The sequence below is a fragment of the Stegodyphus dumicola genome, chromosome X2 (genome assembly GCF_044657685.1).
Source record: "Stegodyphus dumicola isolate Sdum_Otavi_A_Nest chromosome X2, ASM4465768v1".
Lineage (NCBI taxonomy): Eukaryota > Metazoa > Arthropoda > Arachnida > Araneae > Eresidae > Stegodyphus > Stegodyphus dumicola.
Genome location: NC_140781.1, coordinates 33,781,620 through 33,806,208, shown reverse-complemented (window position 1 = coordinate 33,806,208; position 24,589 = coordinate 33,781,620). Strand labels below are relative to the sequence as shown.

General features: G+C 31.2%; 1 non-coding gene across 1 annotated transcript; it reads left to right on the top strand.

Annotated features, from left to right (window-relative positions):
- Positions 1–8,234: 8,234 nt before the first annotated feature.
- On the top strand, positions 8,235–8,307 carry TRNAR-ACG (transfer RNA arginine (anticodon ACG)). Its single transcript has one exon. It is a non-coding gene; the product is annotated as a tRNA-Arg (tRNA).
- The last annotated feature ends 16,282 nt before the right edge of the window (positions 8,308–24,589 follow it).

Below are 24,589 nucleotides of genomic sequence, written 5' to 3'. Positions count from 1 at the left end.
ACAGAAACCGATGAGCTTTTGAAAGTTATTGTAATTCTAGACGGGTATATTTCATGGTATCATATAGAATCAGCTGCGCTTCTTTACACTCAATTCAAGTTCTGAAAGAAAAAAAAAAAGATTGAAAAGGAGATTCATTTACTTTCCAGAGAATTAATGTTAAATTCTACATAATTTCTTCAGAAATGGTGAAATTTCTTCCATGAGCATTTTGAAAAGATTTATTAGCAAAACTATATTTATGGAGAGATATGTATATCCCAAGCAAAACCAAATGTGTTTACCAACCACCACATTTGTAAGTAGATAAGATAGCAAAAGACAGGTCCCACCACGAAGAGATCCCTTCCCTTAGGTTGACAGACCAAGGATAAGATATAACTTTTACGGAATGACTGTGGTTTAGAACCATCTACCTTCGCATCATAAAAATAAAATATGCAGCAGAAACAGAAGAAATAGGCTGATACTCGTGCGTATTATGCCTTAATAAATTAAACAACTTATTTACTTTTATGGATATTTGCTGCTGAAAATTACGTTAACTAGAGTCATTGTAATGGTAGGATGAGTGAGGTACTTCTTTTAGCTAAAAAACTAGAAATGATTATAATATTCAAGGCACACAATTTTGAGATTTGCTCCAAGTATTAAAATCTGTCAACGCGACATTGATGTTCAAATCTAAAACTTAAAAGTGCTTACGTAAGCCCAATAGAACGAAATTCAGAGTTATTTGCTTATTTGGTTTTGGAATTCTTTACCTACAGTTAAATCAGGTTTAGTAATAACTGCGTCAGAATACCTAAAGATTAAATCAAACAATCGCCTGTCAAATTTAGAGAAGCGTTTTGGGATCAATTTTATGATCAAAATGTAGATGACCCAAAGTTTCTTGATTTAATTTGTGTTTGTACATTTATATTTAGTGATTTTAGTACGTGATTCGATGTTTTAAGCTTTTTTAATTTTAGGTATCTTTTTCAAGAAAGTTTGAATAAAAGTTATACTCCGTAGACTAAAATGGAAAAAAATGCAATCAAAATATTTACTTTTATATTGTTCTACTGTGTTTTATTATCATTCAGTTACTCAGCTTTTGCTTACTTTGCGTATTATTAAATTGTTAGGATGCATTTATTTTTATTTAATTTGCCTTTCATCTGCTTATTACTAATTTAACTTATTTAATTAAACATTTATCTTTTTTATTTTTCTTATTTACCTATTAATTTGCTTAAGTAAGGGTAATTACTTTATTATTAATTTATCTTTTTTATTTTATTTTTTTACCTATTAATTTACTTATTTACTCTTAGTTTATTATTAATTTATATTTTTAATTTTTCCTATTTACCGATGATTTATTCAAAATTATTTACCCATTATTTACTACGTATTATTATTTTATTCATGTTAATTTACACTTGTTAGTGCCATATGGTTCCTAACTTTTTAATCTTAAGAATAATATAGATATATTTATATATGTGGGTGGATAGCTGTTATAAAAATTTACAGAAAAAAAAATATCTTCTAAAATATTTCCCTTTTCTTTTTACAGAAACCGTAGAAATTATCGTTTTCATTTCACTATGAAATCGAAAAACTGGCAAAAAACGTTTATGAAAACTTTTAAGGCTAGACAAGTTCTACAACTTCTAGGAATTCTGAAGAAAGAAATCTTTAAAACTCAACTCTGCAGTTGACCAAAAATGATCATGCCTCGTTCTAATAGCGTTAACCGCCACCAGTAAAACCCAGAGACTGCAGGTATAGTAGCTCAAATTTGAGCAGGACCTCGCCATGCAGCTTAGGTAGACTACCTGTGCCACCACAAAGGTTAAGTCTTACCTAGAAGACGTACGGTAATGCGGATACGGTTATGAGGAGTAAAGTCCGATGGTCGAGTGGATTTTGTAGGAGAAGTCTAGTCCAGAAGCCTCGTGAATTCTAGTAAAGAGCTGATTTCAAGTCTAGAGTAGCCGAGAGGCGTCTGATCTTGTCTAAGAAAGATAAAGTGGACTTAAAAGAACTCTATATTCCAATGGCCATACTTTCCAGTTGCCAAGACGAATACATCCCAGAGAAGCTATGTGGTAGCACTGAATACTTGCTTTAATTCTTTTCAGATTTTTAAAATTTATGCGTTAAACATTTCGAAAATAGTTATTTATGTCAACTAAATTGCATTAATTAAAGTCGCCTACAATCAAACCTCGTTGACGCAACTCAAGTTACTAAGTCTTTGTGAGTTATCAGTGAGTGTCCGCTAATTGGGAGTGCTCTGGTCTCCTTCTCCGAAAGTCTGGGGATGCAGGAAATTCCCGTTAATGTGAAATATTAGTTAAGGGAGATTCAACTATATTACGCTAGCCTAATTTGGTCACCTTTAATATCTAAATCTGATTATAATTGTACTTAATAACTATCAATAATTCTTTGGCCGTCAAAAATAAATAAGAAAGAAAGAGAAAAAAATAAAAGCAATCACAAAATTCAGTCATTGCAAACTTTATAATGTTTATGTAGGAGACACGACTGAATAGGCCTTTCCAAGTAAACACATTTGCTTTCGGGTGTGTTTAACATCAATGATCACAAAGTGTTCAGTTGATAGTTTATTTTATCAACTGAAGTACATTATAAGTCCCCAAAATACAACGATGCCACTAAGACAAATTAGATGCCTTAGCTCTTTTAAACATAAAAACAGAACATGCATCACGTAAGATTTGTTTGAGGATATCAAAAGGTGCGCAATTTTATAAAAAAATCTGACCTTGATAAATAATACAAAAATATATATTCTTTTCAATTTATTATAACTTTTTCTACATTTCGAAAAGTAAAATTTTATTCTGAGGTCACTGTTATTTATGTTTTGAACTGTAAAATGACCCTGCTTATCCGAACTTTCAATAACTGGCTTCAGTTCGCGTAAGCAAAAGTTCTGGTAGTGAGACTATGTAAAATTTTGTTTCAGAGCGGAACCTGTATAATCTCAAGAACCTCTCGGAACAATACTGATAATTGACGTAATCTGTCATTTTATAACTAGTAATATAATTTATAGAAATCGGTGTTTATTCAATTTTTGGATTATTAATAAAAAAATCGCTTCTCCTTTTTGTTTCAAAGATTTTTTTTTTAGTACCTGTTATCATATCGTGATTCTTTCCGGATATAAATGTCGCACTGCATCAGAACCTTACCTTTCTGGATTTTAAACCACTATTTCTATAAACTAGTAACTTTTAAACATTTAAATATCTAAGTGTTTCCTTCAGCCATTTTCATACCAATCGCTTTATTTGTATTTGATTTTCTTTTCACCTGACATACTCATTTGTAGTGATTGTTAATTCTGTGAAAAACCACCAATAACTAGAGCAAATTTTATTTTAGCAGAAGCTCTTTCAGCAAATGAGTGTCAGGTGATGTAGATGATAGTATTGAATCGTAGAAAGCACTCCTAGTGAAATAAATCCAATTATCTTTGGTTTTACTCGAGAGTCAGTTTTACTCTGCGTATAATTCTTCCCCTATTTCACTTTCAGCATAATCTGTTTCACCATAATCCGTTCCTGATAAATATTATCACATTGTCCAAGTTTCAATCATCAGTCATGTTTACCAATTCTAAAGCATATCATAGTACTTTATTTAATTATTCAGATTTGCGATGTGATCTTGAAACTGCAAGTTCAGCTGATAGAAATTAAAATATCAGGGGTTGAATTAAAATACCATGTTCGGATTTCCCCCTTCCCATAGGTGAATTTCGTAGTTTCACTGGACATGCGGTCTGCCTTTCATTTACCTGTTAAGTATTTAATTTTAATTTATGAGTATAAAAAACTACATTCATTCAAGTTTTGGTATTTGTCAACATTTTCTATACATTTATTTTTGTTTAATTTATAAAACACATTAAAGACAGTCTAAATTTAAATAAATTATATTTGTAAATAAATGTACTATATTGAGTTTGGCAAAGGAGGGAGGATGATATTCTCTCAATGGATGAAAGAGGTTCATGGGACAAAAAGGCTGAAAACTACTGCATTATACTATAAATATATATGACAGCCTTTAAGAAATTGGGGCCTCTAAATATCTTAACCCTATTCTGTGTGTGAAAAACCTGATGTAAAATTCAGAACATTTAAAACTTATGTTTTTTATGGATATCAAAATCTGTTCTAAAAGTAATATATGTTTGTTTACTTAAATTACTAGAGGAGCCAGACTTGTAAACCTAAATTAGAAACTGCAGATTCATGACTCGCGGGCAATGAATGGATTGGATTATTTGAATTATGGCAGAGCATAATGGGGTTATTTGATAAGAGAAGAGGCCGCTCCTTGCAGGTATTTAAATTACGTAACAAAAACTTAAATTTCAAAGGTAGATAACGTAGTCGGAGACTGCACATAAAATAGACTAATTCAGCTGGCTCAGAATTTTACCGGCGAGTATTTTAGAACATCGGCTAGCAAGACACTAAAGCCGGAATATTACTTTAGGCTGAGCTGGCAACAGTAAGTAACGGCAAAACGCGGCTGCAAGAAGTTCTAATCCAAATATTCAAAACCCTCAGCTTATAAATATACAAAACCTCATTTTCATTCTGGTGAGGAATACGGAAAGAAGTATAATAAAGACTTAAACCATAATACTTGATTAATAAAAATAAAATACTAAAAAAGAAACTAAAGATTTTTAGTTATTTTTATTTACAGTTGTTAAAAATCAGATGAATATCGTTTGAAAAGACCATTTTGCCATTAAATTTGAAGAAAGTTATAAACAAACAAATTTCATGGCGCACTTGCACTTCTATTGTCTCAGATCTCTTCTCTTACTCTACTACTCAAAATTTAGAAGCGCTATATAATTTATTATTTCTTTAGTCGCCATCTTTTACTTTTAATAATACGGCCACTCAGGGCTCATCAGAGCTGTAGTGCAGCTACCGAAATGGACGGTAGACTTTAGGAGCAGCAAAATTTATGAGCTGCAAGAGGCCAAAAAGGGCCAAAAAGCTTAGTGACAGCACTATAACGACTCATAATTATATCATTAATAAAAGCGTACATCTTTAATATTTTAGAACAATTCTATTTACTAGTAAGTTAAAATGTGCTTTTATTAAAATGTGCTGGAAAGCTACATCTCAGAAAAGGAAAAAATACAATTAAGGCAGACTTAGGTTAGTAATTATCATAGTGTGACTGAGTTAGGATAGACAGACTTTCACCTGATAGTTCTTTACAAGCAAGATAAACATATGCATATTTATGCCCATGTACATATATATATATATATTCCCTCTTCCTTTTTGTTTTTTGATTTTTTATAACTATTTAATCATACCAGCTTTTGAGCTGTGATTTTTGGCTTAACGGCCATATTGGATTATTACCATCTAGATGAAATCCAGGCACTGCCCCCTTTTTTTTTTTTAATTTGTTTTTTATTTAAGGGTTTAAATTTTTGCTGAATATAGGGCTTTGAATTTGGTTAAATGGCCGTTTATCTACATCTTTTAGGGTTGCGGATTAGTCGCCATTTTATTTTGTTTTTATTATTTGACATTTTTAAATTTTTACCTTGGGTTGTATAATTTCAGAATTAGAGCTTTTGTTTTAATTAAAATAGTCAAATTTTTTCTAATTCGCCTTCTCACTGATGAGCGTGTGTTTAAAGAGCCATTTTCATTATTCTTTATCTTATTAACTCTTTATTTCTTTTTCTTTGATTTTAATTGTTTATAAAAAAAAGCTACTTGGCCTTGAATATTGGCAAACCAAACATTTACCGATTTTTTTTTCACTTAATTTTTTTATCTATATTTATTGGTTTCTTGAGGACATGTCAAGACATATACAAGATGATTTAAAAGCTCTAAAAAATATTTGCTCATGTTTATATATACATATATAAATACATGAACATGAAATATATATATGTAATAATAAAATTCCATAGTCAAGAATACACTTAAAATTCTAAAAGTATGTTCTTTTCATTTTTAATGGCGACGTTCTCTTATTTGAAAGTACGTGGAATTAAATCCACAGCCCCGTAGTCAAGTTGTTTTTCCTGCCTTTTCTACACGTACAGTTATAGAATGTTCTGGAAGTATTTAAAGCGAACTGGATTGGCTGACGAGGCTGACGTCATTTCTTGGAAGCTCCGCCTTTCCAGAGGCTATAAAAAGACTCGCAAAAGGAATATCGGGGCTTTTCTTCAATGCAACGATGCAGTAAACTTCATACAAAAAGTTATTAGTAATTCTTTTTATTTACTCCGGATATCTGATTTTGTAACTGCTATTTTCTCCTGAAATATAATAAATGAATTCTGTTTTTTAAAACTTATCGTCTGATACTTTAAGCTACGACAAAAGCTGGTACATCACATATATATATATATATATATATGTGTGTGTCTGTGTGTATACACATATATACAACTATGCATATGTTTATATGGAACGTAATACTTAATAATACCTATTTATTCATCTATATATATATAGATGAATAAATATGTAAACAAATAAAAAATTAATTATTGCTGCGAACTAATCTACAATATCATTTAAATTCTGAGAGCATATGTAAATCAAGTGCAAGTATCAAAATCCCTGAATAATTATATAATTCCAAAAAAAATTCTTTTAATTAATCATTTATTTGTTTGCAATTAAATTTCATTATTTAAATTTAATTAACTTTCAATTTGCTTTTTACGAATAGAGAATGTTTGTTAAGTTTGAATAAATATGTATATGTTTATGTATGTATTTATTACTTACATATCGTATGATTTATGTAAGTAAAGAGGAAATATAGACGATTAAAATTAAATGTTTATTTCCTGAACTGCTTGCATTTCAAACTAATAAATATCCGAACTTTGCACATCCATTACCCGTCCAAAAAATTTACCTTTAGAAATAATACCTGATCTCAGAGAAGCAAAATTTAAATCAGCTACTCAAAACACTTTCTAAAACGACGTGTTTCTTACGTACAATGATTAAATACCATTACGAAAATGTTTCTTACACCTCGTTCTCTGCATAAATACCAATTATACAGAACTTTTCTTCTTTCCCTTTCATTTTCAAAATGCATGTATAAGAATAACTTTCAGAATTATTTGAACACTAATCTATTTGTTATATTTCGAGGCCACTAGATGGCAGAACATAATGAAATCTAGAATTTCTCAAATTAATTTGCAGAAAGCCTAAATTAATACGCCTTTCTAAAATGAAATGTTTCTTACGTACAGCGATTAAATACAAGTACGAAAATGTTTTTTATGCTTATTCTCTGCATAAATACAACTACACAGAAATTTTCCTTCCCCCTTTATAATTTTCAGAATCTTGCATAAATATATAAGAATAATTTTAAGAATTATTGAACACTAAACTATTTGTTATACTTTGCAAATAGTTATTCCTGCTACCCATAGATGGCGACATGAGTTTCATCATCTCGGGAGAAAAGATATTTATTTTGTGAAAACACAAGAGTTTAATTTCTGAACAGCGGTCAACCTCAGGGCTAACTTTCAAGAGAATGTGTGAACATTTTCATTAAATAATGCCTACAGTAGCATTCATTTTTCGAAAATTATTGAAAATTAAACTATTTAGTGTTCTCTTTAACCAATAGATGGTAGCACATACTGATGGTGGAAATATTTTTTTTAGGAGTTGTAAAATATTTTTGACTTCTGCTTGGGCCTTTTTCGTTAACTCGCATTAAATAAATATTATTTTTATTTACTAACAATTTATTAAATATTTAGTATAATTTTCCTTCATGAATGGTGATATTCTTCCATTCAATTAATTTAATTTCATGCCTTTTGCAACAGTTTGCAGAAAAAGAAGTTACATGCCTATATCCCTAATAAAAAAATATTTAATAAAAATGCGTCCATCTTAAATACTTTACAGTATTTTCCATTGCAAAAAGCTTATTATTAGGGAGCAGGTGAAAATATATCTATATATATGTGTATAATATCTACTAAAGATATCATTCCTTACTTTTTTCCACCTGTCTACGAACTTACTAACTAGTATGCCTTTTGCAAGTTTCTTGTAAGGGAATTTAACGTACAGAAACACTGCAATTAAAGCGTACAGCCCTACTAAAATTTGGAAGTCATGGGATTTAAATCATTTATCTTCAATACGTAATGTGGGCCAGTGGCGCAACGGATAACGCGCCTGACTACGGATCAGGAGATTCCAGGTTCGAATCCTGGCTGGCTCGGTGTTCATTTTTTTTTTTTTTTCTTGGTTAGAATTTTTTTTTTCCCCGTCTGCTGTTTATCTTTTGGGTTCTTCCGAAACGACGTATTGCTTAAGAATTATTTTTTATAGCAAAATGTGTAAAACACCTGCTACAGCCAGTAACGAAGACTTCTACTCTAAGCATAGATGGCACCAGCCGTAAATGTTACAAATATGCATTTAATTTTTTTTTTTTTAAAATTTTTTTGTACACATATTTCTATTTAAGAATTTTTCGCATTTTGATAAGAATTTTTTTTTTTTTTTTTTTTTTTTTTTTTTTAATTTGGCAAACTTTGCATATTTTATTTTTACTGACATTACGATTTACTACATGCTTTCGGTTCAGTGGAGCACTACATGCGTTACATGCACTCGTTGCACTACATGTTCTCGACTTAGTGCAGCAGCTAGAACTTTAATCGCCCAAGGCGGTCTCTGAGTTTAACGCCTTTCTTAATATACGAACACATAATTAAGAAAATATCAAAATGACGTGTAGGGAAATAAATAAAAAAACTCTATATTTATTTTTCATGAAAAACTTTGTTTGCAACATTTAAACTTAAATTATTATTATTAAAACCATCAACAACACTGAAGAGAACTTTGATTGCTCCAGTTGCTTTTTTTTTTTTTTTTTAGAAAAACACTTCTCACAACTATCAACACTTATACCAATTTCTTCAAACATTTTGTAGTAGTATTGCAATATTTAAATCTATGTTCTGGATATCGTATTTTGAAATACGTTGCAAAAATTCAAAAGGATCGCCCTACCACATTCCTGTGTTGTTTTCCTTAGCAATAACGGGAAAAAAATTATGAAATATTTTTCTCTTAAAGAGGAATTCTTCCTCATTAATATCACCGTATCATAATTTACTTGAGATTCGTAATTTTCATTCAAAACTTCTGAAGAAATAAAATAGCTATAACAAGAGTATGCAATTTCTTGAAACCTCGGGGTGGTTTCTTTGAATACTTTATCTAGAGTAAAAAATGAGATTTCTTCATAATTTTATTTCGTACGAGAATTTGGAATTTCATTATTCTTCGCCTGCCTCGACGATCCATATGATTAACCCCTACAAAATAATGTTTAAAGTGGAAAATAATGCGCCCAGGGCGGACCGCCACTCCCGCCCCTCTAGATACGCCCGCTGTCTGAATTAAATCGTGAAATGCATGTCAAGGCCTTTAGTGGAGGTAGACTTTTTGTGAACGAGCGAAAATCTACAAGAGATAAATTAGTACTTACTCTAAATTGCATTTAAATTGTTTTGTAATGATTTATACAAATACATTTGATAGGGCAATATTAGGATCGGATTCTGGGCTGGTGAATAAGAATTTCTTAATTAGCACTAGAGCCGCAGAAATTTATACAAAACCGCGATAGCGGTTATATGACTGCTCTCAAGAAAAAAACTAAATTATTTAATAATAATAATCAGCAATAATCACTTTTCCTGATTTCTAATTAAAAACAAAGTTATGTAATCAAATTTTAAAAAGAAAATCTGATAGGTTTCAGATTTTAAATTACGTCCAAAGGAGCGTTTTTGTAACATTTTGTGTGTTACCTTTATTTATTAAGTATCATGTTCTCCACACTTAAACCGTAAAATTCAGTTCAAGAGCAATATCGCAAAATAATTTTAAATTGTGCATATCTTTAGAATTTCAGATATACAGTCTTACGCGCTGGAGATAAAAATATTTTTTCTGTTCAACGTTGCCATTGCTCGCTTTGAAATCCTTGAGTTGTTAATGAAAATTTTTTTTACATTTTTACAAAATATGAAATCGATAATAAAACAAATTCCAAATTTAAAATTTGGGCTTCCAGATGCCCATATTGGCAGTAGGATTACGTCATTCAGAATTCGATGGCTCTAGGTAGCGTTATTTTATCACAGTGCGGGAAACATACATACATTTATGCAGATTCTTTATTATTTAATTTCTTCAAATACAACATAGGGCAATAATATTTGGTGGCAACAGTTTGAAAAGTGAAACAGACATTCAGAGTGATTCGACGCAAAATCGCAATACACCGTTAACTTTAACTAGTGTCTATACACTAGTTAAAGTTATCTGTACACTTAGTATATAAGGTATGAACATTAACATGTATTTGAAAATACAATCAATTTTTTTGAAAGATTTTGTTAAAATTTTAATGTAGGATACAAAATAGTGGCGAAATACGCAGTCATCTTTTTTTTTATTATTGTTATTATGAAAAAGAAATACTATTTCTGGATGATGCTTAGCATTCTCCTTTACTTTAAAGTGCTCAAAATCAAAAGAAATTACTTTTCTCGTGAAATGCAGCACGTGTCATTGCAGTGAAACTCTGAAATGTATTTTCGTGTCTAGTATTTGGGAAGATAATGCACATTTTTTAATAATGTTAATGTACATCTGTTCTTTTATCAGTTTGCCGCTTATCTTCCTGCTGAAAATTTAAAAAACTAAAATGTGATGCTTGACTATCAAAAGAATATTTACATGCTCTGAATACTAATAACCATGCTAAATGAACTGAATCTCTGGCGCCAAATAACTCATAAGCTTGCTGTCTACTTGTTTCTTTTAGTTATGTTCTATAAATGCCGTAAACTGTGTCCACAAAAAATGTCTGTGGGGATATCCAGAATATAAGTTTTAGTGGATTCCAAACGATATCCACTGTATCCACAAGTGTCCCTAAACGGTCATTATTTTCGCAAACGTTGGTTTTAAATATGTCCTTTCAGTTAGAAAAATGTTTTGAATAATGCAAAGAGTTATTTGATGTAATTTTTTAATTTAAAATATCATATGTAACAGAAACCCCCCCCCAAAAAAAAATTCACATCGGTGGATTTCAAAATCTATTTTATTCACTTCAGAAATATCCGTGTTTACGAATTTCTTTGCGAAAGAAATCCCCTCTCCCAAAATAAGGTGAACTGTAAGAATATTAACAGCGGTGGTGTTAACAAATGTGGTGGACGATAATTCGCCACCACTAGGATCTGGTGACTAGACCCTTCTCATCCCCAGTCACCCTTTAAAAGGGGAAGTATAAAAGGTATTTTCTGCCTCCTTTCCTCATGCCTTCGTGGTGTAATTAGAAACATACCCGACGCGTATTCGAGAGGTCCATGATTCGAGTCCCGGCGAGGGCACTGCACATAAACCTAATGACTCTACAACTGAAGTGGTTACTTTTCCATGTGTCCTTTGTTATGGTTTATCTTTTTGTTTTCTTTCTTTCAATTTCGTCTCTTAGGTAGACTGCAGTGATGGACGTCGGCATTAGTAAAGATCATAATACAGAAAAACAGCAAGACGGGAGCCCTGACGTTAAATAACTGAGAGAGATAGGTTCACTCAAGTAAAGACAAATACTCTCACCAAGAGATAAAGACTGATTCAATCCTCATTCAACAAGTCCGGGAAACTAATTACGTGAAAGTGAGAAGCAATGAATCCGGGCGGTCAGGAAAATACCCGATGTTCAGATGTAAGGATGTTCAGGGCGCTTCCACTTTGAAAAAGTTAATAAAGTAATTTGGTTTTCTCCTGTAATTTGTTATTCTTGACATATTCATGTATGAATTCGGATTGAGTAAGGTTCGATTTGCTATAATTAATTAACAAACCAACTCTAATTAAATCCAGTTGCAGAACTTTAAATTGTGTGGCAGGGAAAGAACAGACGCATTCTTCTTTTCTCTCACTTTCCTTCTTAAGTACAATAATTTAATTGCACTCACAAGTATTTTATATTAAGAAAAATATTTAAACCGCTTATACAAGATGTTTCAGCAAATCGGTTACAAACTTTCAGGAGAAACAGAGGACACCTATACGATGAAAATCACATAGCAATGCATGGTCGAAAAGGCTTTCCTGGCGCAGTAGTAACAACACAAAACACAAGAATAGAAGAATATGGACAGGGGAAGGAAGCATGTTTATGATGCTTAGCGCAGAAGAAATCAAGAACTAAGAATAAAAATAGATAGCGATTGTCATCAAAGAAGGTGTTCGAAATTACGACCCTGGACTCTGATGCTGGCCTTACATCTCGGGCATATGAAAGTTCTGATGTTCTGAAAAATACCGGGCAAGTCCCGGACTTCTCCAGCAGCTGCCACGATGCGTGCAACACGTTCCTCAGCAATTCTAACGGGAGTTTAGTACACCAATGTCTTGATACACCTCTCCCCAGAGAAAATAGTCAATGCATTTGAGATCTGGCGATCTTTCTGGCCTATGCACCGGACCACCCGTGCCGATCCCATGTTGAGGATACGTTTCTAACGTATTTTCGTACACCTTCTTTGATGAAGATTGTCTATTTTTGTTCTTATTTCTTAGCTTCCGCTGCACTAAGCATAATAAGCACATCTTCTCCCCCTGTTCGTGTCCTTCCTTTCTTGGGCTTTGTGTCGTCACTACTGCTCGGAAAGAGTTTCCGACCATGCATTGCTATGTGTTTCTCTATCCTCTAGGTGCACTCTTTCTCTCCTGAAAGTTTGTAACCGATTTGCTGAAACACCATGTATATGAATCAACTTAATGGCTGTGATTTCTTTCCAAAGAGCAGAATGTGCAACTAATCTTAGCAGCTGTTACTGAGAGGTCTAAGACCGTTCCAAGGTGGAAAGAGCGCAAGTGGGGCTGCTATGCAAACAAAATTCTTTTAACAAAATTCTTAGTAAACTTACACTGATCAATGTCTAAAAGTAATTACTTTATTTAATTTTTTGCCAGAGAGCTGTCAGGACCGTATCAAGACGTTCAGACGTCCTAGGCACTTAACTTAAAAAGATTTCGGTATCCCCACATTCATTTAGACCTTTTCCTTCCATCTCTTCTCTTCCGTTATGGTTAGCTACGCTATATATTCTACGATAAAAAATAATAGGAAATTTTTGTGATGCCACCTTTATTTACGCTCCCTAACCATCTTTTTACGATGGCCCCTTTTCTTGATGATTTACGTACATGCTCATTTCGATTAATATTTAATCCAGCTCTGGTTCTTCTACAACTACTGCTTCATTGACTTAGCCTTTGGCCTTTATAGCAGCTCATTACTGCGATATAATGTCTTCCTGGCCTCGAGTGTAATCTTCGACGTAATGCTATCGTAATCTATCCGATCTAAGAAGATATACGTTAGGCACGTGCCATGTGTTCAGTTTTCCCCAGTAGTATTTTCTATGTGACCTTCTCCGAGTGAAAGCTCGGAGCTTTCTTGAGCGCTTTTGTAATATCCTCTATCACAGTTGAGGCAAGAGCGCTGAAGATAACTACTGTCACTTTTCTTGGCTACAGGCTGCTCAGAAGGACTACTAAACTCAGAGCCTGAATTTTCTCTGTTTTACGTTATAACTTTGCCATGTCTTCCATATTATTGTAACTGATCATAAGTTCATTGGAGATTGTTGGCTGCGCAATTGTCTCCTAAATCCCCAACTTGTTAGGGTTGATAGTACTTGTGAGTTACGTGCGAAACTTTTTCAAGTAGCTTTTTGTATCTCTGGGCGTTAGTAGATAAACGTGATCATAAAATTGTTCTTTTTGTAGTCTTTAAGATAAAAGAATGTTTACCGGTGCTGCTTTTTTTTTTTTCTTCACAAGCCCATCAGGGAAAAGAATATCCTCTTGTCTTAGTTCTTCTGTGAAGGCTGAAATCTTAGCCGAAACTGCCCTCTATACTAGCAGTGTTGTTAGAAGTTGCTTTTCATGGCCTGCTAGTTCCTCTCATTAGGCTCTAAATTCGAATAGGTTACTCATTTGAAGGCGCAGGCTATAATCTTGTCTCGTGAAGATGACCTAAATGACCGGCAAAGCACTGATTCAGAGTGACTGTATCAATATTGCACACATGTACCGTGCTTGCCTTTGCAAACTTTCAGATAGACATAAATGCTATTAAGCAGAGCGTACATTTATTGCATACGCGTCACAGGTGTGTCTGTTCTATCTGGGTTGTTAAAAGCCAGAATTGCAGTAATTGCAGTTGAGCGGAATTTTGCAACAAAGACAGAAACTGAGGTTTCAGCATATCATCTTTCGAGCTCTGACATTGTTTTAACAGAGTGTTGTTCCTAACAGAACTGATAGTCTGAATACTTGTAAAGTGGACTGAAGATATCAATACGCTGTCCAGCCAATACCAATTACTATGGAGGTAACACATGAAATATGATACAATCTATTCATTTATAGGACTGTTTTAATACTGCTTTTCTTAACACATGTAATCACAATGCTGCTGCAGAGAAATCTGTATTAGAATTATAAGCACTCTGTAATAATCAGGTAAGTACTTGGCCTGAAAAGGCTCCTAAAATGCAATGATTTGTTATGCCTCTAGGTTAGCCAATTTGCCGTGTTTCTAGAACAGCAGTGAAATACTCTTCTTATCAAAACTTCAAAATAATCTGAAAAATTGTATTCATTGATTAAGATTTCAACCACTGTACAATGGTGTAATTGTTTAAGTTATTTATCTGCAACTGAGTTCCCAGTTGGACTTCTGCATCTAGTTCAACTCTTTAAATACAAAAATTACAACAGTTAAATTCTATGAAATCAAGGTGTGAGGTTTGGCTTCAATCAGCGCTGATTGTACACAATATCAAGGAAAGTTTTGTAATGGAGCCATGGGCGCATGTTCAAATTCAGGCTTGTATTGAAGTTTACATTTAATGTGGCTTCTAAAAGCGATTAATATTCATCAGTAATGACATAAAATTGTCATATTAAGTGAAGGGTAAAAATGGCGCTGTAATTAGTCGATTCAAAGGGGCGGGGACAAGTACAAATGAAGTCGTTCAAGGTCTCAATACTCTACAAACTGCCGTTGGAATATCAAGACCTTGGAATCTCTTTTTAAGTAGTGTATCAGATAGAACACAGCCTGGTCAAAGTCGGCCAAGAGTTTTCTGTTATTGTAGGCTTCGTTTCCTTTTATTTTTCTTTATTTTATTTTATTGTATTTATTTATGTATTTATTTATTGTATTTATTTATTGTATTTATTTTATTGTAGGAAAGTAACAGTTATGCCGATTTATCGTATGCGAGATGTTTTAGGGAAACATGTCACTGCACTGAAACTGCGAGCTTGTGCTAGTAGGAAACATGTACTTACTTTAAAGATACAAGCACAATTAATAATCTTTACCCCCTTCTGAACTGTTCGACATCATCCTGAACAATATGAATCATAGTAATCTATCCTGCTTTACAGTAAGAGTTTATGGTACTAAATATTAAAGTATTTACTCATTGCATTCAGCTCTTTATTTTGAAACAAGTTCCTGGACAGCAAGAGGTCTGTTCTAGAATTCACAATGTAATTCCCGATTTTTATGAACTTTTTGACCTGCCAGCAAGAAAACAGTGTTAGCTGATAGCTTTGAAAATTTTAGCAATGGCAGACAGTAAAAATTCTCTTTTTAAGTAAGCAGTTTTCAAACGTGTTCATACGTTGCTATATTTTAGATTCGTATTATTTAGTTTTAATTTCGTTTTGTCTTAATTATTTCCTTTAAATTAAAAAAATAAAGGAAATATTTATCTTTCCGTTTAATGTTTATTTTTAATAAATGATAATTGCTTATTTTTTAATAAATGATAATTGCTTATTTTTAATAAATGAAAATTGCTTAGTTTTAATAAAACCGAAAAGGAAAGGGAATGTTTGTCTTTTAAGCAGTTGTTTAATTTTTAATAAATGAAGACCTTTGTTTTTTTTTAAGTAAATATTAGTTAAATGCCACCACTTCCTGTAACTAGACGTTCTATTTAAAAAAATTTATTGTCATACATAGTCAAGTTATTTTAGAATAATAGAGTGCTCGTGCTCTAATGTTTAATCAGAAATTAAATTATCTTTATGTTAAAGTAAAGGTACTATATCTTAATGTCATCAGTATTCACATTTTTTTCATCAATAATTTCTAATAAAAATGTTATAAATATTTCTTTTCAATTGCTTCAGTTGCACTTTGCTTTGTAGCTTCAGAGTTGGAACTGCCTATAAGCAAAATGATGTTTCTCACGGTTCCACTGTTGTTTATCCAAGTCACAAAAATGCGCCAATTTTTTCTATGCGTGAAAAAATATTTGCGCAGATCCCCACTTCGAGAAAATTCAAGTTATCCAAAAGGGAATATTGTGCACTTATAGAACAGCATAGCATTACAATTCACACATAAATGAATGATAGAGACTCTCCTGAATCCTACTTTTTGCAAAAGCATACAAAAGGGGAAATTAATGGCTTGTCGCTTAAAGCACTTTCATTACTCGAAAAAAATTATCTTATCTCCTAGTCAATTAAGTTAATGCTGTTCTATGTAGTGACCATTTCTGATAACTGAAATATCCCTTCGGTGTCAGGTCTATTCAGCGACCGAATGTGATATGTATTGGGAAACAATCCTCAACACAGATTGTCCTTAATGTTACCAAACCAGAAACATAGTCACAATAAACAGCAGCATTCATCTAACTCCACAATAAAAAATCTCAGTGATGTCAAGTGAGCGAGAGAGGCTAGGAACTCGGAAAACACGACCAAAAACAAATTTTATTCTCTGATGAAGTGCTTTATTAGAAGCGGTACTATCGTCCGGGCAATATGATAACGTTGCTTTGTGCACCGTTATTGCTGTAGTTGTGCAATGATGAAACTAGTTACATTATGCTGGCTTTGTACTTTAATGGAAAAGTCACAATGCTGCTATCTGGATTATTTTTTCTTCTTTTAAGAATAAGCTTTTTATAGTTCTCCCCGGTGGATACTCGTGTCCGAGTATTTGGATAACGAGAATATAAAGAGGATGGCCTGACCTGCCATTTTCTGGATTTAAATCCTGATTGTCATTTTTAGGCACTCGAGATGCTTCAGAACGTCAGCTGCATTTAAGTATATTTTAGAAACTAAGAAGTGCACTTCAGGAGTAATAAAATTGGCGTCTATAAAATATTTACAAAACTTGCTATGTAATGTGATAAGAAATCATTGCTCTTGTGGTTAAGCGATTCGCATACCCATCTGTTAAATGAATCTGCGTTTCAAATTCCAGTCACCGCACACTTGATTTATTGCTTTTTTTTCCCTCTAGAAAGCCTAATAATATCTACAATGGCTTCCGAACCAAAAATAGTGGATTACCATCTTTGGTTCGCAAGCCATTGTATGTATTATTAGGCTTTCATTAGTAGGCCACGTTTTTCAAAATGTCGTGGACTACAATTCTTCACCACCTGCATGTGAACAGCAAGTTTTCATATCTTTTTCCAGTCGGCATTTAAATAGAGGAAATAGGCTTACTAATATAGTATAAGTGGTTAGTACATCCAATTAAGCAGCTGGATGATCCATCGTTGGAATCCCGAAGAGTTCCCTAATCCCCAATTCGGGTTTCGCTCTGCAAAAGGCAATAATCTCTACTAAATTAGCTCCTATGAACAATCTTTCATACCTTTTCTGAAACATTTTTGTCAGTTTCGTGTTTTTATCTGCAAAATTCACACTCCTTTTTCATTTTCTCTTCCAAATTTGCATTTTTCCTTTCTACATATAGTTATCTTATATCTTATATCTGCTTATTCACGAGTTCAAAAATTAACTTCAAGATAGTATAGCATTTCCTTTTTTTTAAGTCTAATTAGTAAAGGAAATATGAAAATAAAAGGAAGATTTCATGCACTTATCTGAAAAATAATGCGAATAGTGGCGAATTTTACCAATTGCCTTTTAACTTTTGAATCCTATATAATTATCTTACTCAAAGTTCAATCCTTACAATACTTTCAACCAGTATCAAGTGCACTGTCGATAATGGCAGTGGCAATGTTTTCGGATACTCATGGTGCAGCAGCTTTACGCTTTGTGCTAATAATGTTCGATTATTCCGCACCCTCAGGGTGTAAAATCATCTTTATAAAGACAACAGTTGCAAAGGATCTTTTCGGAAGTTTGATGGCTTCTAAACTCCGAAGAGAGACTGAAGCACGATGCCAAAGAGATGTAAAGCCATTTGATTTAGAAATGTTTCATTGAAGTTTAAAAACGTACTATTAGAAGATAATAACTTGGAAAACTGAGTTTTCCACAGCTGCTTTCAAAACTTAATATATGTATTTATGCTTATTTATGCTTGTATATATATACATAAATTAAAAGATATATGTAACTGTATGCTGCTGAGATGTAATTTGTAAATATACTTAAGTTGAAATTAAAATTAAACAGACAAAAGAAAAATATGTAAAAAATACCCAATATATTAGTAATTGAGCAAATTAATTATAACTTCAATTAACTTTAATTAGTAATTGAGCAAATTATTCAATTAAGGAATAAGTTAACTTCAATTTTTAAAAAACTAAATTGAAAAAAATTTAAACTAAAAATGGAGTAAAAAATTCCGATTTCTAACGGTCGTTTGTTTTACCAGAAGTTCAACGATGTGCAAGTAATTATACTTTGGCTTTGTATTCACCGTTGTAATTATTTCTTTCTGTTGTATATAAAGACACTAATTTTTTAATTTAATTTCAAAATATAATAGATTAAAAGTTAAGGGGTTCTTTAATTTTTCTATATTTTTAACACCTTTTTAATATTTATTTGAAATGTTAGCTTGTATTCACATGTATAGGACTGATACTATTGATTTTTTTTTCGAGTAGGTTAGATTTGTTCTTGTAGAGGAGGATTTTTAATTTTAGGAGACATTAATAGTATTTATATTATTAATTTAATGCCTAGGATAATTTTAAGCTTACAGAAACAGAATAAATCTACCTGAATAAAGCGTATTATCCCATAAAAAGGCTTTGCTTCCCTTGACAAAGAGTCTGAAAATAATAATACAGCTTTTTCCACTTTTTAGTCATTTACACGGCTGTATTTTAATTTATATGATATGGCAAATGTCATTTTGACTTCATGTTTAGTTTTAATTTTTTAAAACCAAGTAATCTAACTCCAATAATAATTTGCAATGCTATTATTTTGTTCATTTACTAATATGTTATTTATTTTCTTACATGTTTTCTTTTTGTTTGCTTAAATTTAATTTTAACTTAATTAACATTTACAAATTACATACATACATTACGTTATATACATATATTTTTCCTTCACTGAGAGGTAATAACAATTATTGTAAACTCTGAAAACCTCGTTGTCTTGACTCTTACTGTTATGTCTGTATAAAGTACTATTATTTGCTGTTAATAATGATTTTTGAAATACTTTAAGCTTATTTGAGATATATAACCCATGAAAAGTATTTGGATTCATTGAATAACACTTTTATTAAACTTTTCAGTTAGATTATCACAAGAATGTAGGTTATAAAAAAAGCATATTAAATGGATAATCGCAATTACTGTCAACCATCCTCAGCTTCTTTTAAAACAAACAATGTTGTCCTCATTTTGTTTCATAAAGATCTTAGTATGATGTTAGATACTGAAGAAACTTCACTTGTAATTGCAGAAGACCTTACATTTCTCAAAAGCAGAACAAAAAAGTTTTCAATCATATTAGGTGTATTACACATTAGTTCTAATTGACTGACAGTTGTAACTGAAAATTTGTTATCAGAGGCAATTCATTCTGAGCCGTTTTGTTCGAAAATATATACAAGATTTTGATTTTAAATGAAATACACTTTCAATTAAAAAAGTACAGCTGGTATTATGTGAAATCTTTTCTTGTAGTACTAAATATTATTTTTCGTAAACACAATCATTATACTTTGTGTTCCCGTTTGTTTTATTAGGGAGAAATATTTGTGCATTTTCTTATTATGAATATTTGAATAGATAAAAATGATTGTAAAGTCCCTAATTTCACCTACTAAAAGTATTTGATTTCAAACCCATTTTTTGTAATGTATATTAAATTTGTGTTTGACTTATTGTATACATTATTTTTTTTAATCTTCTAGAGCTTCTGAAAAGCTATCAAAAACTTTGTTTCCATAGTGTGTTTCTGCGTTTGACTTTGCCTTCAGATTGAGATTTATAAACTTAGTGCGACCATTGCACCTTTTTAAGAATCCTTCTCTTGGAAGAGCTTTTATGTTTTGTCTTGAACGAAGAGGCCTTTACTGTGCATTATACCGGTGAATAATTCTTCGAAGGATTTTAATTATTTTAAAATAATTTTACTAAATAATTTCTAAAATAATTCCTTAAATAATTTGTTACAACTTCATTAAAGGGGATTTTGTAGAATATGAAGCTAAGTTTATGAACTCGTATCCAAACGCCGGCAATCATTAAGGCTAAAAAGGGCATTTGGGCATATCACACAAAGTAAAATTGAGATGAACTGAAATAATAAATTATTTTTTAGGAATTAAAAGATGCAAGGTTGTTTTGAAAATTTTTATCAAATTGCAGTCTTTGACTAATTCACTTGTTAGCAGCAAAATTCGTCTCTTGTTAAAACAAATACATTCTCTTTGTTGTATTCGTCGAACCACCAGTTGCCGAGCAGTAAAACCGTCGGGCTCAAATCTCAGCGAATGGGTTAGTTTGTGTGAATTGTGAATACCAGCCAGCTACCCTTCAGAATTTCTCAACGAAGGAAATCATTTCCTCAGACAAGTAGCCCTCGAGTGCTTTGCAGTAATCTACGTAAATATTCTTCGAATTCCGCTTATTAGCTGTCATAGAGGAAAAAAATGTTAACCTTTTTTAAAACTCTCTTGCAGATTTAATTCCTAATGATAATTTTAATAATAATGTTAATGTTGATCAGCCATATTTCAATAGCAATTGATATCAATCAACTCAACATAAAGTAATATGTATTTTTGCCAAGTTGATACTAATAAATGAAACCTCATTTCTGATGAAATTTCCTTATCTGTAATACTGTTTATGTCAAGATTATTTAAGTGGAATGTAATGCTTATATGAACTGTATAATGACCTGAGCTAATTATTGAAAATGAAGGGGGAAAGCTGATGGTTTGAAATAGTAACACAATAAATTTTATTTATTTTTAATTACATATTTATAACAATGACATACAGCACCAATAAGGAAAGATTGTGGAATTTCAATACATACAGCATTTGCATAATAAGCATAAATTATATCCAGTAATGACAGATAATTATCCTTAGGTGTGCTTGCTGGATGAAACATCTATAAATAATGAGATACTTAATCAAGTATCTTCTGCTGTGCACAACAATGAAACATATATATAACAAAGAAATTCTAGTAGATGTTTTGAAAGCAAAAAGTGTTTTCACGAATCAATCTACATTTGTTTTCACCATAGAATAAGAAGACGTACGTTTACAGAACACAGTTGTAAATTAAATGACAAGCTTAATTTTACTTGAAAAAGATATGGATGGAAGATGCTGTGCAGTTGAACAACTATAGGATCTACATTTTCGAATTTGAAGCCTCATTCACGATTTTAAAGAGTAAGTACTATTTGCTAAATACTTATAGGTATATTCTGTTCAGTTGTATGCACTGAATAAAATATTAAAGAAACTTCATGAAATTTCCTTTTCAGTATAATAGTGCTGTAATAAACATTTTAGTCGACTTTGATGTAGAGTTGTACTTATATCTGCAGATGTATGTATAGTTTCTGCAATGTTGAAACAGGCAAAAAAGATTTCTATATGTACATTTTTTCTAATCCTAATCCATAGAAATTGTTTAATAACCTACACTTTTCGAAAAACTTAACGTTATTAAAATGTTTAGCTTTTACCAGACAAATTTTAAGGGGAAAATTCAATGTAGATTTTTATATTTTTTTGGTCTTGCAATAGTTATAGACTTAATTCTAATAATCTGTTTCCAAACAATAAATTTTATTGTTTATATATATTTGTTTCATATTACAATGATATAATAGTTTAGATTAAAATAAAGTATTATCTTTTCAAAGGCTAATAATACAATTTACTGGAAATATAAGTATATTAATATATAATTGCTGAAATTTATATCTTTATTAACACACTTGTAATTTAAAATTTATCAACTTAAATCAAGTACTTAAGTAATAATTTAAAAGTTATATAAATTTACAATAATTCTGTTCCATCTAATTTGGCTGCCTTTTTGTAAAACATACCTAGAAGTCAAAATTTCAGAAAGTGTTCTGTTTAATGTCCTTTTTGCTTTGTTATTTTAATACTGTCAATAGAAGTGCGGTTCTTAATCTATTCAGTTGCTTTTTACTGGGCAGTTTTGAAAGGAAATTAGCTTTACATAATAAGTAATTATGAATGCTGATGTTTATTTCCTTTTGTAATTAGTCAGTTACATGTAAGAGCTTCATATTTTTGATATTAGACTTTTTGCTGAGACTTCTTTAAAGGAGAAAAATGTGAAGGAGTACAAATAATGTATATACATATAAACATGTACAAGAAAACTGATTTCAGCCTTTGAAGGGGTTTTTGACGTTAATTAAAAATATTAGGGATTTAATAAATGAAAGTAGTTATAAATGAAACTGTCATTTACCAAACAGCCATAAATTTGGTATTTTTCGCTTTTTATACATTAATATAGTTTTCAATTTGGCACGTGAAATACTAAGCTCCATTTTAACTTAATTACTTATAATACTTGATTAACAATTGTTATTAGTCTCGAAAATCTTTAAATGCTTTTTAGATGAAATGAGAATAGAATTATCACATCCGATTCAAAGTTTCATGTACATGAGACAAAAATGTTTAGGAAATTATCCACCGTAATCTTTATTTAGTTCAAATGTAGGAAGGTATTTGTTTCTTTTATGTTTAGTAGGAGTGTTGATATAAAATCTAAACCTTTTATAGTCCTCTAATTGCTTGCCTTGGCTAAAATCACCATTTGTAGGGTTTCGTGATTATATAAATATAAAAACTCTGAAGAATAAGTTACTCTTTTAATTGGTTAAATTAATGGTAAGGTACATGTGCACGATTTAGAATCATGTGAAAAGGTATGGATAAATGCAATTTTTTCAAAAAGATATAAAAGCAAAAGAGTTTCGCAAAGACACGAAAGCTAAGAACAACCAAAATATTTTGCTTGGCGGAGCGGAAGTAAATTTAATTTAATTTTTCTGCTTGAAATTTGTTTAATCACAAGCCAAAACAGGACGTTGTCGAAATCCGAATCACCGTCTGTACAGCCAATAAAAAAAAGGCAAATTTTGTAAAAACAATACAATTTTAGGATTCTTCAGCAATTTCTTTTTGGTTCCATTTTCAGGAAGAATGCGTCAAATTTCGATTCTGACATTTTGAAGCACCATATAACAAAATTATATTCAAGACACGTCATGGATGTTCAGAAATAGCTTTTCTGTAATTTATAGTTAACGAACAGGCATTGTATTCTACTTTATTAAGTGCAACTGAATCCATATAAGCTAAATCTAAACGGTAAGCTATTTAAATAAGCAATCGCATTTTATTTTCCTTACCACATCAAAAAATTAAAATGCTTTTTAACAATTATTTCATTTGAAATATTTTTAATAAATTTTTTTAATAAAACACAATTTTTTTAAATTTTGCTTGGCTTACCTTTTCTCTTAGTTTGAGGGGTACTAGTTTATTAATTTTTCATAATTAGTAATAAGTAATTCATAATAAATATTTTCATAAGTAATTCAAAAATTTCTCCAAAGAGGTAAGATAAAAAGGCATTTAATTACTTAATTTAAAGGAATTAAGCTATATTTTTAAAATCGTATAAAAAGATTTAAAATATACTATTAAAAACACTAAAATGCCTAAGATGTATACCTGAAACAGAGCTGTCGACAATGTCTGTACATGGGGTCACACTTGTAATGGAAAAGTTTAAAGGAATCACGCTGTAGTACATGTACCTTACCTTGAAAATGTAAAATCTCTTGTCCATTTAATATATGTCAGATAATATATATCTGACATATATTAAATCATTTTATATCAATTTATATATATCAGATAATATATATAAATTGAAATAAATTACTAGCATTATGGCTCAACTTTTATTCTTTTAACTAGCCTATCTACGTAATTATAAACCTGTCATATTATTGTAAATAAAATTTTGAATAATTGCATTTGAAAAAGCTAGGAATTAAGCAGGTTCACTTGCAATCTGAACATTTCTTGTGTTAGATTATGATAGAAAAGATGAATATTTTTATTAATCCCTAAATATTAGAAAACTATCATCTTTTCATT